The 18,161-nt window shown below is 41.7% G+C and overlaps 1 protein-coding gene across 4 annotated transcripts in view; it reads left to right on the top strand.

Annotated features, from left to right (window-relative positions):
- The window catches only part of HTR2C (5-hydroxytryptamine receptor 2C), a 215,878-nt gene that overhangs the window by 125,715 nt on the left and 72,002 nt on the right, over positions 1–18,161 (top strand). For 3 of the 4 annotated variants that reach the window (XM_064426978.1, XM_064426975.1, XM_064426976.1), the window contains one exon: positions 15,235–15,614. The exons of the other annotated variant lie outside the window; for it this stretch is intronic. The gene's annotated coding sequence lies outside the window, so the exon portion shown is untranslated. The remainder of the gene's footprint in view (positions 1–15,234; positions 15,615–18,161) is intronic. 4 annotated transcript variants of the gene reach the window in all.

Raw genomic sequence — 18,161 nt, 5'->3', positions numbered from 1 at the left:
AAGTCAGAGAATTTTCTGCCATGAGATGAGGCACCAGAACTGGAGATGGCCCTTGCTTGTGAAGTAACACCAAATACTCCCAGCTGTGGCTCTGGCAGAGCCTGGCAGCAGGGAGAAATGTCATTACCAGAAGTTGTGTGTGTAAAGAAATGCCAAGGCCCTGCAGATGCTGCTGGCTCCAGAATGCCCCCATGTGCAGCTGGTTATTTGCAAACAAACCTGACTGATCCTCTAGGAAAGTCAGTCATGGAGAAATACCTGAAGCTGGTTAAATGTCACAGACACTGTGACCCACAGCCAGGATAGCTGGATCCATCTCCAGTCTGTGCTGGGTTGGCCCTGTCCCTCCCCGGGGTGGGGACAACCAGACCAGGAGCACACTGAACTCCTGTGGGAAGTGATCACAGCTATTACCCACTCACAGAGCTTGTCCCCAAAGGCAATACTCAATATGCCTATTGACAGAATTCCCGCTTCAGTGAAAGACAAGGTGACATTCCTGTGTCTTTTCTCAAGAAGTTTTACTCTCCTGCTATTTCTCACCAATGGCAATATGGTGTAATTTTAAACAAATAATTTTCGTACTGCTGTCTGGGACTTCTTACTAAGAAATTTTTTCCTCAGGGTACTGTGAGAGAGATTTCTTTGCTATTGTTAACCTCAATGAAACTCTGCCAACTAGTAACTGAAAAGCTTCCTGTTATATCTAAGGAAAGATATAATTTTAAAATAAAAATTGTAATATTTTACTGTAAATATTACTGTAAAAAATGCAGTAAAATACAGGTGAAAGCAATGAGTAGGAGCTGCATGCATACAGCATGGGTCCTGTTTTCTTGTTTGAAGAAGTTATTTATTTAGTCATGCACTCAAAACCAGCTCAATTATATAAATAAGCCCTAGCATAACTTTTTTTTTTCTCTGAGTGTTTTAAACTGGGGAACTGCCTGAGTAATTTTCTTCTGAGTACAAGTAATTACTCAGGTTTGCACTCAGTGACTTTCCTTTTATTAAGCTTTAGAAACAATACTGTATTTTGAATCCCATTATTCTTTTTATTCCTAGCTTTAAGTAGAACATTAGTGAGCCAGCTGAGGGGCATAGGGTGAACACAAAAATATTTTCTTTGTTTGGAGAGGAAAACTGTGATTGACATTTATTAGTAGTTAATAAATTCTGTGGCTAAAGTCAGTTTGTAGCAGCAGAAAAGATTGTTTCATAATGCTATTCCCTCAGTAAATGACATTTTAAATTTCCTTGATTATTCATCTTTTTGGGCTTTGAAAATTTCTAATATATTTTGGAAGCTGGGTTATAATGAGCTTGCAGGCAGCTTATCACATAATTTCCAAGAGGCATCAACACTGGTCTGTGGCTGTATTTTGCTTCTGATAGTGCGTGTTTGCTTTAGGCTTTGCTAAGCATTAAGATAAAAAATACACTCTATGGTAATTGGGAGCCCTGCCTGTGCTCCTCTGGATGGAAGATGATGTCAGGGGTTTCTTATTTATCAATATGCCCCTGAAAACAGGTGTGGGTGTCTTTGTGAAACCTTGTAGGGAGATGGCAGCAGGGAGGGGACTGTGCAGGACTCTGTGATGATGAATTCCCATTGGTGGCAAAGGAATTGTCTTCATCCTGCACAAAATTTATTTTCCCATATCAAATGAGCTTAAAAAGTGAGCACCACATTCTCTGATCCTCGTGATGGTGAGCCTCCAGAACCTGAAGAAGTGGATTTGACCCATTAAAATTTGTCTTCTGGGCTGCAGGGACTTTTCCCTCCTGGGGCCACAGCTGATGAATCCAGCAAGGAAATTGTGGTGGTGACCCTGAGCCTGCAGAGCAGGAAAGGTGGCCAAGGCTCCCAGGGCTCCAGGAGGTTTCCTGCTGGCTCTGGGGGTTTGCAGCCTCCTTTGCTGACAGGAGCCCACCCATGGTCCTTTCATGGTCTACCCATGGCCATCCTCTGCTGCAGTCAGATGTGGCGAACCACCCATGTGTGGGGACACAAGGCTTGACTCCATTTTGCTCAGAAGGCTGATTTATTATGTTATATAACATATTAAAATACTACATTAAAACTATACTAAAAGAACAGAGAGAGAAGATGATCAGAAGGCTACAAAGAACAAGAATAGAATAGAATAGAATAGAATAGAATAGAATAGAATAGAATACATAACAAAATCTTGTGACTGCTCACAGCCTTGGCACAGGTGCCTGTGATTTTGGTCACTAATTGAAAATAATCCACATCGACCAATGGAAGATGTACCTGTTGCATTCCACAGCAGCAGACAGTTATTGTTTACATTTCTTTCCTGAGGCTCTCAGCTCCTCAGGATGGGAAAAATCCTAGCAGAGTATTTTTCATAAAATATCATGGCTACAGTCAGACATGTTGTGTCTCCACCAATGAGCACTTCCAGGTGCATCTCCATCAGCGTTCCCAAATGGAGTGTGCTCAATGAAAAGCATTGCTTTGCTGGCTTAACTTTTATCCTAAAAGCAGAGCTTTCAAATAATCATCCATCAAACCCCATCATATTTTGGGAAGTGTTACACTCAATAAAACAGGCAACTGGAACAGCATCTTCCAGTAGTGTCACAGCAAGTACACTTAAAATTCAGGTTGTGTTGGGGGACAACACTGCAATGAATACAAGGAGGCAGGATTGAGAATAGATTTTTCCAAGTCAGAAGGATTAATTCCAGCTCTCACAGAAGATTTAGCTCTTTCCATGTGGGATGCAAACCTTGTGGATCTGAAATAATTAGCAGGCAGACTGCAGACCTAGTGTGTGTTACACAAGATAAAAATGGACTTTCTTTAAAAATCATGATGTGTACAAAAAATATTATTTGAAAACTTAAGAGAAGTTGTTTAACAGCTTATACCCATTTATTTATGAGCTCATAGAGGAGATACAAAGATGACTACACAGCTCTGCAGTTTTAGAGTTGGCATCAGTTGTTAACTTGGCTTCCTTCTAACAAAAAATTCTTTACTATCAGCAGCAGATATCCAACAAATGGACTTTTACATACACCTGCCTTTGCAGGGGAAGAGAGGTGCACATACAGAGTTGTACCATGCTGAACACCAGGGCAGGTGCTTTTTCCCCAAATTAAAGCCTCAAGCCTGAAGATGTTGCACCATGAGGGTGCTGTGGGTTTCCTTGGGCCTCAGGTTATAGACAAAGAAAAGTCTGATTTATTTGTTCTGGATCTTTGTAGAGATTTATTTGCATAAATTAAATTTAATTACCCACAGTAAATTGACTATTTCCCCCCCATCTCTGGCCCAGGGATTGCACCAGGACTATGGCACCTTCCAGCAGCTGTGCAGGAATGGATGCAATATTTTCTCCCCTTTTTCCTAACATGACAAATAACTTGGAAATAACAGCAAAGAGATCGTTCAGTTATAAAGAGATTAAGAAAGGGGGGAATGGGTCTTCATAGAAATATGCATCTCTATGTAATAAAATATTGAATGTGATGAAGTGAATTCAGGCTCATAAAATGAATTCAGCCTCATTTTTAGTGCTCTAAAATGATAATGTAGAGGAAAACCTATTCCAGACATTTCTTCAGGCATTGCAGTTACTTCATTAGCCTTTATTTCTTCTCACTTCTCCTCTCTTGACAGCTTTTCAAGTCTCAGGTTCTTCCTTCTTGAAATGCTTTGATGTGCTCATCTGTTTGACAAACTGTTTAAGGTCTTGATCTTAATTTAACATTTGTAGATACCCACAGAGGGTTTTGTTAATGAAGTCTTTAAAATACCAAGTGAAGTTCTAGTTTTCTTCAGGAACAAAGTTTTATCCTTGACATTATTTTTCCTTAGGAATGATATTCCTATTTAACATCTAGGAAATTTTTAGTCTTACAAAGCAGCACTGGGCTTGTAAGGGTAGGGATGTAATTAAATGAGGATTTTATATTTCTTTGGGGTGCCTTTTTAAAAAAGAATAGGAATACATCATAATTGAAAATCCCTTTTGAATGACAGAAGCCTTTGATACCACAAAGGCATGAGAGTAAGTGCTTGCCCAACCTCAGATTAGGAGTGCTTTTATACTTTCATGGATAATACTCTCTTTTCTGGATTGAAGCCATGGTTTTTGCTAGTTGGTTTGGTGTAAGGTAATTAAATTGAACTAAGGGTTACTCATAAACTATGTTCATGAATTTTAGCACTACTGACAGTGACAGCAATCTGAGCTCTTGAGTCTGTGATATGGACTGACAGGAAGAATTCATTGCCCTGCTGTAGCTGGATCTGGCATTTCAGATCTCCAATTCCAGATGCAGTGCCTATAAAAACCTCCTTGAAGAGCTGTGTGTGAAAGGAAAAGGTTGACATGAAGAGAAAGAAAATGTTTCCAGGAGGTCTGTGAGACTAGGAAGTCATGTGTGTTTTATTGTTAAAATTTGATCTATTTTTGGGCCCCTCTGTGGTGCTTTGGGACCTGCTGAGAGATCCAGAGGAGCACAGCCACTCTGTCCTCTGGGACTTCACTTTCTCTGGAACTGTTTTGTGCTCGAATCACACAAAATGTTTCTTTGCTATAGTAATGTTTGCATTAAAAAAATTTACAAACTTGGGTAACAGTTTCTCAGCAGTGTCAGCAGCATAAATGTACTGCTGGTTCTAAGGCATTTGCCATGACCTTGGTCATAGCAAAGTGGTCAAAATGGAATCTCTTTTTGAAAAGACAAAACAATTTTCTTGTTTTCAAGGGGAAACTCTGGAGAAAACTTACTTCTGAAATGTAGAATTTGCTGTTGCTTTTAATCTGCCAACAGCTAGCAGAGTTTTGGCTGGTTGGTTTTTTTTTTAATATTTCTTCTTTTTCCATAGTGTTTTCCCTCATAAATCAAATCATGTAAATAAATTACATACCTTATCTAAAATAATGTAAAAGAATTTCATTAGCTAATTCCATTTGGCTAATTTTTAAAGAAAAAATATTTTGCCTGAGGTTAAATCTAAGGCTCAACATGCACAGCCCTGCTGCCTTTAAATGCTAATGTAGGCTCACTCTTTAGATAAGGACCAAGTGATCCTTAGAAGTGAGAAAGCTGCATCAAGGGATTTGACAAGGCTCATTAAAGTTCAATTAGAAAATTCGTTTTAACACTAGGCATCCTGCCCCTTTTACTTCCCAAGCACAAACAATAAAATTTTCATCACATACAAGTACATACTTAAAATGTGCTATGGAAATAAATAATCTTCATGTTTAATTCATCTCAAATAATAATTGATGTCCATTAGGGATTTGGATCAGGCATTAGGTATACAGCTCCACAGCATGGCATTGGATGTGTGATTCCCAACTGTCCCTACTGGGAAGTTTGTCAAGTGTATTGAAATAAAAATTATTTTCAGAGGAGTTATGATAGATCTTTTCTAAAGAGTTCATCTGTTTTCTGAGCAATGCAGTCTTGGCACACACTCAAAAAAACTTGACTCAGCACCTTTACATGGAGTGATTTCATGATTCTTTTAACTACTTCTGTAAGTTTTATTCATTTAGCATCACACTATTTTCAGTTCTTGGTTCTCAGACATGGGGAATAATCCCCTCCTCCTACCCCCAATATTACAAAAATTTAAATTTTCACTTGGCTGTTTGATTGCAGGGTGAGTGTTGTGAGAGACTCGTGACGTGGACATTTACAACATCAGTAAATCCAGGTGTGAAGTTGGAGCGTTAGGCAGCTCCCATGTGCTCTGGCTCTTCAGGCTGCTCTTAATTCCTTTTTTGCAGCGATAAACCTGCCAAGAATGCAGTGCTTGTTATGCCATGATGGATGTCTTGTGGAGTCAGTCCTTGTCCCCAGTGCCTGCCCTTTCCCTGCCTTTGTTTCCTCTGCAGTACTGCTTATCTGTGAGACATTGTGCAGCCTTCTGAAATGGTGCAAACCTTTAAATAAATGTGGTTTTTTGTTGAATGGGGACTGGTGTGATCACTTTCTAAAGTGCTGGGTTGTGGCTGTTCAAACCCTGCCTTTGAGGGGCCTGTTCTACAGAGTGGACACTGCATGTAAAATTATTCATTAGAAGGTGACTGGGAAATGTAAATGAGTCCTGTGATTTTTTTTAAAAAAATTGTATTTTTCGCTTACTTGCATTAATGAAATTAATGCGAAAGTGTTTGGGTGATCTTAAAACATAGAAAGCAAATAATATAGAAGTTAAATGACTCATGTCAGGGGAAGAGATGCCCTTTGTGCTGTCCCTGCAAATCTTGGCTGTAATCAGTTTAGGAAGGTTTTTAATTCCCAAATTGGTGACCAAAACTTTGCTGGCAGTTGCAGCTTCTTGTTCTTATTCCTGTGGCACAGTCATTAGGGACTGCAGCATTTTGGCTGCCCCACAAGACATGTATTTCCATGAGTTTTAAATACTATTCAATGGTACTGACCTTGCAGGAACAGTATGTTCCAGAGGAAACTCAAATATTAAGTCTTCATAATTTTCACTGTAAATCACTTTGTAACCCTGCATTAAAAGGAAAAAACCCTCTTAAGATATTTATTTCCCAACTGCAGTTATAAAAATAATGGTCTAATCTAAAAAAATTTAAAATACTAATAAATGGGAAAATCCACAGAGAACCCCTTAATGTCTAAAATCAAGCCAGCCCAGTGACTCAGATATTATTAATTGGTATTGCTCAGTGTTCTTAAAGAACCTTCCCTGAGTCTTTTTTGAAAGACAAATAACTAGTTTAAATAAGCTGCATTTTTCCCATCCTAGGTACGCTATGTCTTAAAGCTGACAGTGCAAACTGTAACCTCAGAGCCATTAAACATTAAATAGGCATTTTGTGAAGGCACTGGCTGTAACAGAGGCCCTGGTGTTTCTTCACCTCTTTGTGAGCACTAAGCAAGTTATTTTGGTGAGTGCCCCGTGAAGGGGCAGAAAAACCAGACCCCTTTTTTAGGGGTCATTAAATTTTAGGTGACAAAATTCACTTGCTATGACCCCTTGGCTAAGCACACTTGTTCATTCCTGAACAGTTAACTTAACTTGGACCCAAATGTTTCCTGCTGATAGAAATGCCACTTCCTTCATTTGCCATATACTCAGGATCAGCAGCTGATGTGATGCCTGCAGCCTGGCCAGTGCTGTCATTCCGTGGGGCAGCGAGCTGACACAGAACTCATCCTTCCAGTGGTACTTTCTGGAGGATCAGCTCTCTCTGCTGCCTGTGCTGCTGTCACCCAGCATGAAAAGCTGTAGATACCCCAGGGCTGCAGTGTGGGCTTTGGATGAGAACTGCACAGATGCATCAGAGCAGCACAGACAGCGACTTCTGGGAAGATCATGAAAAAGTGAAGTCGGGCTAATGGACCCCAGTTCCTCTCCTTCCCTTTTGGCAGCCCTTCATGGTAACACAAAGTGAGTACAAAGCCTGGCACCGAGACAAAACGCAGTGATTTGTGCTGTAAGTGTTCCTAAAGGCAAAAGGGATCTTTGAGGGCTTCCCTGAATTGATTCCTGTTTGAACTAAAGCCAGAGCTTAAGCCAGACTGCAGAGCCGCGGCTGCAGCGCCAGGGCCGTGGCGCTGGGGAAGGAGGTCTCAGCCCAGATTTGTGCCAGGGTCAGGGGGAGCCCTGTGCCTGAGGGGCTGTGGGGTGTTTGGGCAGCTCAGCCCTGAGCAGGTCTGGGCTGTCCTGGGGAAAAGACAGCCTGGTGTGGGGATGGATCCTGCTGAGCACCCTGGGCTCTCTTGGGCCCAGCATGGCTTCTGTTTGTGATGTAAAAGTGACACGAAATTCTCCATCACAAACAGCACACAGAGAGATTTCCCACTTTGGCAAGGGGGCCAGTGGGATCCAGTGAGAAACAGAGACTGAAGGGGTGGGTGTTTGAGCCTTGTGATGAGCTGAGATGATGTACCTGACATCCTGCTCAGCCCAGGCACTGTCTCTTATTTTGGATAAGACCCCATTGCTCCTGTGAATGGTTGTGTGGGGGTGCTGGATTACATTTCCTGTCCCATCTGCTTTGCTTCTGATGAGAATTAAGTTTTGAAGCTGACCTTTCTTGTTGATGACATCCTTCAAATCAGTTCCATCTCCAGGGAATGTGAAGTATTGGGGGAGGGGGGGAGGCTTGTTGGTGGTTTTGTTTAGGCTGGTTTTGTCTTTTTAACTTAAACCTTGTATAAAAATGTTTGAAATACACCCCTTCAGAACTAAAATGACAATGCATAATTTCTATATTAAGATTTAACCCCATCATAATATCTCAAGTTCACATAAACCAAATATTTAAGCCTAAGATGTTTCCTATTAACATGTAAAGAAAGCTACAACCCAGGGAATTCTCTGGCTAAACACACAAATTATGTGCTTAATTGCAAACCACTGTAGTTCATAAAAACAGCAGCTATCATCAATCCTTTCTTAGGTAAAGATGAGGTGAGGCCTTTTCTAATCTTTTGATCATAATATGATCAGCCACAATTGCCTCAAGTCACTAATTATGTGGATAATTTTCTTCATGTGCTGATTCTATTTTAAATGTAAACTTAATGGTTTCTTTTGTAGCTGCTGCACCTATTAAAATACTTTTTTTTCTGCATTGTGAGTTGAATTCAAAAGCAGTTTGACAGAAGTTGGAGGCAAAAAATTAATTATGTAAACAACGAGAAATGTAAAAAAATAGGAAAAAAGTATAGTTGCTAATATGGTGTGCTGTTAGCATAAAAATATTTGAAGCTACTGTAATGCCACAACCAGTGGCAACTTTTACCAGGCAATCAGAATTAGTTGTTTTTTCCTTTGGGAAAAGAATAACAAGTAACAGGAATTATACAATAAGATTAACAACACTTACTTAAATGGAAATATTTTGGCTGCAGTCAGTGGCTCCTGGGTCAAACTCCTATTCAGATCATCTCTCTGTTTGCACTGTGTTCCCTCTAATGTTTTCTGTCTTTAATACAGAAGTTGCATTCCCCTTGCATTGTTTGGGAAGTGAAGCAGGGACTTGGCACTGCTGTCACCCTGCCTGGCCCTGGAGCAGCAGGACCTTCCCTGTGCCCAGCCCAGGGCTGTGTGTGGCTCTGAGCTGGGAGGGAGGAGACACTCCCAGCAGTGCACCACTGCAAACAGTGGTCCCTGCTGCTTTGCTCCATTCCCAAGGCACAGTTTTTGCTCTGTTACAGCCAAAGATCCAGCCTTAGGATACTTGGGCCCCTTCTTGGTTTGCTCAGGGTACAAGAGTGTCAGGGCTGAAAAAAAAAGCACCTCCTGGTTTGTAAAAGGTGGGCAGTGCAGCTGAATGTCAGTGATGAAGTGTCAGAACCCAGGACATTCCTCTGGCTGCCCTGGATGGTTTGAGACCCTGGCAGGGTGTTCAGAGACCTTGGCATGGAGTCAAAGACACCTGTGCCTTTGATTTTAACCCATGGAAAAAACTACCAGCTCTGCATGAAGATGTACAAGCCACAAGAGTTTAAGTAGAATGGTAGTTAATTTGTCACAGGGTGAAAAAGTAGAATTTTGGGGTTTTTAGAATGGGGGTTCAAGAGGCAAGATGGAGGAATCTGGGTGTGTCCTGTCTTTCCTCATCTTCATCTTGCCCTCCATCTTCTGCTGTGATGGTGACACTTCTTCATTGGTTTAGAGTAGAGACAGACTGTCTAACATAGGTGATAGGTATTGGAAAATTATATAAATAAAATACATGTAGTTTTTAGTATAAAATGTTGACACCACCCCAAGGGCAGGCAGTGTGCCACGAACTGACCTGCCAGACAGACCTCAGTGGGTCAGAGAAAGAATGTGTTAGAAAAGAGAAAATAAACAACCTTGAAAACCAGAGCTGAGGAATCTCGACTTTTTCTTTGATTGTGAGGCTGGGAAAAAGAGATTTTCTAACAACACCTCGAGGTCATCTTGACCTCAGAGACCCTGTCAATGAAGAAGGGGCATCATCTGCTCTGAGGCATTCCAGGAGAGGCTGTCTCCTGTTATTTAAAATCCACTCCCTTTCTCATGCAAAGCATACAGCGACAGTCACAGGAAGTGTCATTAACCTTCCTCTCATTTGGGGAGGAACTGTTTGACTGCACTAAAATTATTATGAGTGATATACGGGATATAAAACAGGAATGCTAATTGGAAATTAAGCCAGAAGAGAGTTGTCTGAGGGACAGAGTGAAAGGTGATGCTGGCATATGCCTCATTCTCTATGAATAGGACTGCAGCACAAAGGAGAATGGCAGAGGGCAAAGCTGAAGCCCTGAAGAGTTGCTGTGGGTTTAATGTGTTTGCTGTACCCTACCTTGCTGGCAGAGACCCTGCTCCTATGCACCCAGTGCCAAACGTCCATGACATGAAAATTCTGCTGTGGTGGAAAATATTATTGCTGGCTTTTTCTGGCTGGGCTTTGCTGTGTTTAATTTTCTTTCCTAAGAGTGTTCTAAAATACTTAAATATCCCATATTGCATATGCTGACTCTTTAGCAGAGAAATGCGCATGCCTTGGGGCATTGGATGTCACCAGCTGAATTGGTAGAACAGATTAAAGTCAGATGGATGGCAGTTCTGAAAATCCTCTCTTGGACTGTGCTACCCGGAGTTGTTTGGTGTCCACTGGAGAAAATGCAGTTTTGTGTCAAAACTGTGCTCTTTCTCATCAGCAGATCAAAAAGAGAGTTAATCTTCCACCCTCTTGTGACTGTGTCTGTGTGTGGTGCTCTTCTGTGGGGTGCTGTGTTGGGGTTTTCAGGTGGGTTATTTTTTCTAGATCAGAAAGTGGCTGTTGGTTGTGAATTAGAGATTTTTAAATCAGGCCTCCAGAGGCATACAGCCAGCTTCTTATTATCTTTTTACATGCCACAAAGCTGCTCAAAGGAGAATGGAAAGCTTCACTCTGCAAAATACCAATTTTCTTTTGTTGCTTTAGTTAGTAACATTCAGAATTACTGAAACTGGGTTCAATTTTTTTTTTCTTATTTGTTTTTTATATTTTTGATTGGGTTTTTTGGTGTTTTTTTATTTGTTTGTTTGGGTTTTTGTGGGTTTTTTGGGTTTTTTTGGGTTCTGTTTGTTGGTTCCCAGTTCTGGGGTAAAGGGCAGACACAGCCTGTCCCTCCACATCAGACTCTGTCCCTTAAACCAAAATAAAATTTGTCCAATACAGTGTCCATGTTGGGATAAAAATGCAACTACAGTCTCTGCAGGCATACTTTCAGAGACTGGAACAAATAGAAGAAATATTTTTACTTGTTTGTGGACTACAACAGAAAAAACTTGCAGCTGACTGTGAGATTTGTAACTTGTGCAGGTTTCCTGAGTTGGGGGCGTGCTCTGGGGTGGGTGGGACACCCTTTGGTCTTGGATTTATTTAGTATGGGGAGCCCATGGCTGGGATTCAGATTTTGTAATCCTCATGCAAGGAATAAGGTTTTGTCTTAAATAGGATGGTAACACTCTTGTTTGAAAAGAACTGTGTGAAGCCAGCACAGGAGACTTTTCTTCCTAAAGCCATATAAATCTCCATGAGACTCCTTTGTCACACCCAGAGGGCTCAGGGAGGGAATCCTGAAGGAACTGAACTCAAAATATAAATAAAAATGAAGGGAAAAATTTAGTAAAACACTCTTCTGTGTCTCAGTCAAAGAAGTTCAAGATTTAGTTAAGCTTTCAATTTTATATATTTTTTTAAAGATGAATCTGAGTAGTTATGTAGCAACATTGACTACAGTGCTAAACTCAGCCTGCAATATACTGAAAAATATATTTATAATGGTACAGAGTCTTCAGTGCTCTAACATCATTCTCCTATTGCACTGGCTTTAAACACTTACACTTTTCAATGGAACATCAACTTATTTATTAATTAAAATCACTGAGCAAGTGCAGATTTTATTTAATTTAAATATTTATTGACTTTAAGTGTTCAAAATAGATTAGACTTTGAACACTAATATCTGCTAATATCTGAACTGCTAATATCTGAATGATAATTTTACTTCTGAGCCAAATAAAGAAGCTAGTCAGGAATACAGCTAAGAATTTGCTGTGATTAAGGAAATACTTTAATAAAGTATGTACAGAGGATCTTGAACAATGAGTGCTCTCCACTAAAGAAAAATTTCGTTGCATCTGATAGTATTTCAAAATCTTGCATTTTCTCTTAGCTTTCTGGGAGTTCCAGTTCTTTCTGTTGCCCCAAGTACAACTGCAAAAAATATACAGTGAAGCAAAGACAGATAAAAACACACCAACCTGCTAATCCCCTTGCATTTTGTAGTGAAAATTGAAGCCCGTGATTATCACAAGTCAACACATATAAAGTTAAGCATGTATGTAAATATTTTCAGAGTAGAAATATAAACCTTGCACAGAGAGCATTTTCACAGTTTTAAGGGTGTCCCTCTCTGTAAATAGGTTATTCCCTATCTGTAAATAGGTTGTTTGCATTCAGATGTTCCCCCCAGCAGTATTTGCTAACCCAGAACATCCTTTGGCACAGCATTTTCTGCAGCATGGCTCAGACCCACTACCAGACCAGCAAGGCTTTTTCAAGGACCAGTTCAAACTCTTGGCTTCTCATTCCTGCTCTCTTCTAGACCACTTTTATTCCTTGCTGTACCCTTTCATTTTGAGAAACAACTTCTCTATTGCATTTATCTGTCACCAGGTCCTGCAAGCTTTAGGGTGATTTAATGTAACTTGTAGGTTTAAGTTTGCAAAAATGCTCACGTTGCCTAAATAAAACAGTATCTATGAAATATTTCAGGACTGAGTTTGAACATCCTAGAAGCCTGTTTGGCAGTGTCTCATGTTTTTCAGTGTGGCAAAAAGTGCTCCTGAGACTGACAGGCTCTTTGTGCATTTCATACAGATGTTTCAAGCAGCCTCACAGTCTTCCCTTGGTTTGTTCTCTGTATTGTGAGGTCTGTAAAAGCTGCAAGACCTTTTCTGCTTTTCCTTGATACTGCTATGAAGCATTATGTGAATTGTTTTAGATTGTGTTTCCTGTCTAATTGTACACTGCTGTTTAGGTTGCAATAGAGCATGTGTTTAATTTTTTCTTGGCCTCATTACATTTCATTCCTGCTTCACGCATCACCTCTCCTGTTAGTCCATAAATCTGATCTATTCTAATCACTGTAAATTCTCTCTTTCACCTAGCTGTGTCACCAGCAGCACTACTCACTTTGGAAATTGCTTTCCTGAGACGTTATTTTACAAAAGATAAAGGAGGAGGCAGTGTGCAGTGTGTAAGGCTGGGTTTTCTCCCTCCTTCAAGGCTCAGAGCAGCTGCTGCAGTCTGTCCCCTGCTCACAGGCTCCTCTCAGCAGCTGTCACATGCTGGGAGGGTCACCAGCATGAGAGCCTTGGGGCTCAGACTGTAGCACAGCAAAGTCTTCACTGGGGTTTGTCATCTGTGTGCAGTATAAATTACATAATTACATCATATTGGGTGGCCTGGTAAAGGAGAGTTACCAGTTGAGAATGATTTTTGTTGCAAAAAGGGCTTTTTAAAGACAGAAATTTTGTGGTACTTGAAAACAGACAGTATTGCAGTGCCAAGAACCTGCACTGGATGGTCCATCACAGGATCCCCTTATACACAAACACACTGTGCTCATCTTCTGTGCCTCCTTCCTGGCTTCCTCTCCCCTTGGAGAGCACTGATGGGTGATATTTGGTATATTGATGTGACAGTAGGTCTGTGGGTTAGCTGAGATCAGTTACATCAGTAGTTTTCCCATTTTCCTTGCTTACAGATGTCAGTGCTAAACTCCCCTAAGCTCTTGCTCCTCTGCTGGCCCTGCTTTGGGGCTGGTTTGAGGCAGACACTGTGGACAACACACATCTGCTCCTGGCCTTCCTTGTGCTGCTGCTGCTTTTCCTGCTCCTTCCCCCTCTTGTTTAGCCCTTCTGTGCTGTGCTAGATATCCTGGGAAGAGATTTTGGCTCTCTTGGATTCCTGCACAGCCTCTGCATGGAGGCTTCCCTGGAGCTGCTCCAGCCCTGGGGTCTGTGAGGGGCTGTGGGGTGCACAGGGGAGTTTTGCCACTTTGTTTTCTTGGGCTGTGCAGTTGAGATGTTTTGGAGCAAGGGCTGTTCAGTCCCTCTGAGTGTCAGCTTTTCCCTGGCATGTTCTCCTGTGCTGGATGATTCCCCTTGCCTGATTCTGTGTTCCATGATACCTGTAGGGGCTCCTGGCCATAACTCACTCTTGCAGAAGGATGCCATCCACTGTCTTGGATAAATGAGTTTAAGATTCACGAATGAGAACATGATAAAATTTAAATACTAGTATTTATTTTTCCTGAATCCCTCCACCTTGTTTTTTATTTCCTTCTGATATTTCACTAATCAGGGAGAATAAGTGGGGATGGGAACATGCCAATTTTTGATTGGATTACTGAAGGGCAGTTTCCAAAGCCATATGACACTACTACAGCACAATTCAATTAGGATGCTTCATAGAGGTTTTAATTGATTAATGTATTTATATGATTTTGTGAGGTATAGTAGCTTTTTAATGATCTTTTGAATGTTTCTGGTTTTTAAATGACTCATATTATTTGTCTTTCTAGCCCAGGGGTGCTGCAACATCATGTGGCATACTCTACTGGCTTTTTTCAATGCACTGATGACTGCTGAAGTTATAAATTCTCCCTGTTGCACAGAAATATGCCAATGTATTCCCTTCTGCTAATTTTTCAGACGTGCTACTTTAATTAACAAAGCTAATGCTTAGGGATCTGATTGCTGAAAAGCTCTGGTGACAGATTAAACCTTCCTGTATGGAGCTGGTTTGTTGTGTTTGCAGAGGAACCCTTCAAACCAGTGCAAGTTTGCATCAGTGGAGGCCAGAGAAGAAATTCAGTGATAAACCAGATTAAATAAACAAGTGGAGTAGAGTGGGGGAGAGTGGTGTGAGCTCTTGCTGGTGTTTGTGTGAAAGCTGCTAACACTTGAAGATGTTAATTATGGGCAATTTTTCTTGGTCTTGTGAGGTTTGAATTACTCAGAACTATGTTTAATGATAAAATACTAAAACCAGAACAAATTCTGAGTAAACCACAGCTGACCAAGCTGTCCAATTAATGGGATTTTATCTAATGGACTAATTTAATTGGGATGTTCCAAACATACTCTAGAAAAGCCGCAGACATTTAAATTTCAAGGATAAACATTGTTTTTCATTCATCTCTCTCTCCATCTCTCTTCCCCAGAGGTCTCCCTGGCATGTGTGAGTCTCCTCCCTGGTGAGCAGCTCAGCCCAGTGCCACCCCCAGGCTCAGAGCCCACTGAATTCCTGCTAGGAGAGCCCCGAGCCACAGGCACAGCAAACCTGCCCAGCTCATCACCAAACCTCCTTTGGAGCAGCTGCCAGAGGGGCTGAATTCCCTGTTTCCTGCTGTGCTGCCCAGATCCTGCTCCATGAGGGCCAAGGCTGGAGGAAAGCTGTGTCTCCGTGGCTCTGCGTGAGATCCTCGCCCCGCTCACCCCCAGCCTCTCCTGCTCCTGGCCCTGCCATCACCACCCACCAGATGTGCAAGTGGCTGCAAAGAGCTCCCCTCCCCGAGCACAGGTGCTCTCTGTCAAGAAAAAAGTAAGTGTTGCTCAGCAGGAGCTGGGCCAATGTAGAACTGCATGTTCAGATAAAGAAACTGCTGCTCCTTGGGGGCAGGCGAGGGGAACAGGGCACTCCAGAATTCTGGCAGGGGCTGGGCTGGGAAAGTGCCAGTTCCAGCACACTGCTCCTAATTTGCCTGGCAAGGCAGCTCTCCCCATGAAGTGAGATGTGGTGAAGCCAAAATTCTCTTCAAGAAGCTTCATTTGGTTTAAAATGCTTTGTTATCAAATACCGCTTCTGATGACTTTTAACTTTTAACTCGGCTCAGTTCACCTCTGTCTTTATTTTAAATTCAGTGGTACTCTACACAAAGTGTTCTCATCAGCCAAGCCACTGCTGGATTTGTACACAGAATAGTTTAGTGTTCATCTGTCTCATTTCTTTACTGTCCAAGATGAATCTCAGGGGACTGAAGCTCTGAACCAAGTGGCTTCAGGCTATTCATCTGGAAAGCAGAGCCACTTAGACCTTTGTAAAGAAAATAATTTAGTAATCAGTGCAAGAGGCCGGTCTCTAAGCTAACCCATTTGGAAAAATTGCCAGTGTAGTAACTACAGACATTTTATGACAGTAATACTGATTATGTCTTTCCATTATTGCCAGAATTTCTCCTCTGCAGCTTCAGGACCGAGTTGGTTCTGCACCAACTTCTATGATCCTGTGCATTAGAAATGCTTTGTAATTTGAGATTGGTGCTGCAGAGCTGGACATTGGCTGCTGACCAATGCAGTGAAGCCATTGGGGAGTGAGGAAGACACTGCTGCCCTCCCAGCCCTGTCCATCCTCCCTCAGGAGCAGAGGAGGACCCTGCTGTCTGCTCTCCTGTACAAGGGGGAAGAAGGGGCCAGTTCAGGGTGTTTGCCTGCAGCCCCTGCCTGCCAGCCCACACAATGCATGCTCCAGGTGTCTCTGGGATGGGATGGCACTGGTGTCCAACCCTGCCCTCCAGGTGTGCCAATTCAGGGCAATCTCACCCAAACACAGAAGGTTAGCACTCTCTTGTACACTAGGTTCTGCTAATTAGATCTGTGTGGTGAGTCTTAGAACTTTAATCTAAGATTTCAGGCCCTTATCTTATAGGTTTTCCTTATTCTCTGTGCAAATGAGAAGACATTTGTGCTCCTGAACACATTTAGCAGTGTTGTTTCTGTACCTTCTGTACCTGTCCTGCAGGGCTGGATTTTAGCCAAACACAAAAGATACTGCTTTCCATTTTGAAAAATCTTTCTGGCAAACATAAAGTTTGGGGTGAAACACAGCATAAAATAAAGTGAAGGGGAGACTGGTCTGTAGATACAAGGTTAATGCAAGGTTTTGGCTGTATAGTTTATAGTTTTGCTTTTATTTTAATTGCCCATGCTTTGTAATATTTTGAAAGCTTAAGGATTATGATAAAGGATCAGGTTCCTCTGCTTGTGCTAGTGAGAGATACTCAGTGCTCCCTATCAACAGTTACATGTCGTTTAGGGAAAATTCCTGCAGAGGTTTGCTATCCTGACCACTTTTTTGCTGTTGGCTGCTACATGGACAAGATGTGGGGCTAAATTTCCCACCAAGTGGGAGCAGGGGGACAGGTAACATATCTCCCTTTCAAACCCAGGGAATCTCCAGGCACCACTTCCCCCAGCAGTTCACAGCAAGGCAGTCCAGACTCAGCACACAGATCAAATCTACTGTTTTGCCATCTTGGTTTCATGTGGTAAAGGTTACTGCCAAGTTCAATTAAATACATGGAAAAATAACAGGAGGAGCAGAAGTGATGTGCCTTGAGGCACAGAAGCCTTTATGGTGCCTCTCACAGGCTCAATTGCATTGCTGGCAACTATTTTCAGCACTGTTTTTGAGCAATGTTAGTGAGGAGGGAGCAGAAAGAAAATAATTCTAAATTGATGTGCCCTAAAGGCTCATCTAGAAGATTTTCACTAGCTTCATAAAAGATCTGTACACTTAACCTAAAAAAAAATATAGCAAAATTGTTTATCTCCTTTGCATGGTCTTGCCTTTCATCCTCTTGATTTTTGTTGTACTATCCTTGTCCATTAAAATTCAGAGAAGTGTTTTGAAGTTTACATTCTATAAAATCAGTAGTTACTCAAAGGATGTTTTGAGCAGCACTTCAGCAGAAAGACAAAGTCTGCATACAAGGTCAAGACTCCATGGATGTCTCACTGGTGATTGGAGACTTGTGAAGTCTCAGACTGCTGCAGCACATCCTCCTCTGATGGGTGGGAATGATTCGTTGGGCTTTGACCAAAAATTAACAATGAAATAACTTTCTGGTGGGCAGACAGAAAGCTTTAACATCACCAACCCATTATTGCTTGTGGATTTTAACAGTGAAGAATTGTATTAATTACCTTTTGGAGAGGGAAACTATTTCCATGAAAAACCCATGGTTGCTGTCCAGCAGTAAAAACACTCTGAAGAACAACACAAGCTGTTTCTGGGGGAAGCATTTCTCAGTGACAGCTGCAGAAGAATTGCTTTATGCTTTTCTCAGGAGAGAAAACACCCGTGTGCTCC

Source organism: Passer domesticus, chromosome 7 (genome assembly GCF_036417665.1).
Source record: "Passer domesticus isolate bPasDom1 chromosome 7, bPasDom1.hap1, whole genome shotgun sequence".
Taxonomy (NCBI): domain Eukaryota; kingdom Metazoa; phylum Chordata; class Aves; order Passeriformes; family Passeridae; genus Passer; species Passer domesticus.
The sequence above is the reverse complement of the archived record's forward strand: the minus strand, read 5'-3'. Positions and strand labels throughout refer to the sequence as shown.